Below are 1,227 nucleotides of genomic sequence, written 5' to 3' on the forward strand. Positions count from 1 at the left end.
TTGCTGCACCCCCTCCCCCGAGCTCGCTCCAACCGGAAACCCTTATTGCCTTAAGTTGTGGCAACGTAATGTATAACGCCTATCAAAATACCTGGTGAATTTCCAAACTCGGAAGGCCGTGCCGCCGGGGCGCGTGGCGGGGCTTGGCGGGGCGTGGCGTGGCGGGGGGTCCCCTCCGATGGAAACTCGTACAGAGCAGCCAATACCGTGCCAGCCCGCGCATTGTTTCAAAGTTATGCCTCAAGCCGGAGCCGCCGGCGCCCGCACCGGCACCGGCACACGGGCTCAGCCCCGCGCGGGGCCGCCGGGCCGGCGAGGTACAGCCTCGGTCAGAATTAATATCCTAGGAGCAGCAGGCTCTTGAAACACCCCCGTTGAACTGCCTGCGCGCGCGCGCGCCCGCGTGTGTGTGAGAGAGATAGAGAGACTGTGCGAATGAATGAGAGAGCGTTAGGATACACGCGCACGGCGAGAGGGGCGGGGAGCCATCAGGTGTAGTGCGAGAAGAAGTGCACGTCAAAGGGGCGAGCAAGAGAGGGGGCGGCGTCTGCGCCGCTTCAGGTGGGACCACTTTCTCTCCCTCCCTTTTCCAGTCGGTGCGAGTGCAACAGCAGTGGTTGAACGACACTGCGAGAGAGAATCAAGTGACGCGTACGCGACCAGGACTCTCTCTCTCTCCCTCTGACCGTGTGGCGCTGACAAGAGCGTGGCGCCCGCTGCTCCCTCCTGCCTCTCCCCTGCACGGCATTTCAGCAGAGCGACATTCTTCGGAGAAAGGCTGCCGGCGGGAATGCCTTGATGGTCAATAGAGAGCAAAGAGAGTGTGAACGTGGACGTGTGCGTGTGTATGTGCGTGTGTGCGGGAGGGTCCTGGTGGCGATGAAGCAGTGCGACACACACACAGACGCAGACGCGCCCCTTCCGCCCGGTCTGCTGCACTCGGATGGGAGGGGCGGGTCCGGGGTGGCGCGTCGGCCCCTGCGCTGTATAACGGCCTGAGCCGGGGCTGGGCGGGGCGGCGTCGTCATCTTGTAGGAGGTGTTTGTCGTACACGAAAGAAAGACTCTCCTTCTCCCCCACCCCCCCCCCTCTCTCTCTCTTTTCCGTGCCGCCTGGCTGGTGGTGGTGTTGGTGGTGGAAGGACTCTGCGCTGCCAAAGAAAGCGCATAGTGGCCTCTGCCGCCCCCTTCCTTGGTGACGACGGGCTCTTAGAAGAGAACCCCCCCC

This window comes from Frankliniella occidentalis, unplaced genomic scaffold, assembly GCF_000697945.3.
Source record: "Frankliniella occidentalis isolate FOCC.00 unplaced genomic scaffold, Focc_3.1 Scaffold353, whole genome shotgun sequence".
In the NCBI taxonomy this organism is placed as follows: domain Eukaryota; kingdom Metazoa; phylum Arthropoda; class Insecta; order Thysanoptera; family Thripidae; genus Frankliniella; species Frankliniella occidentalis.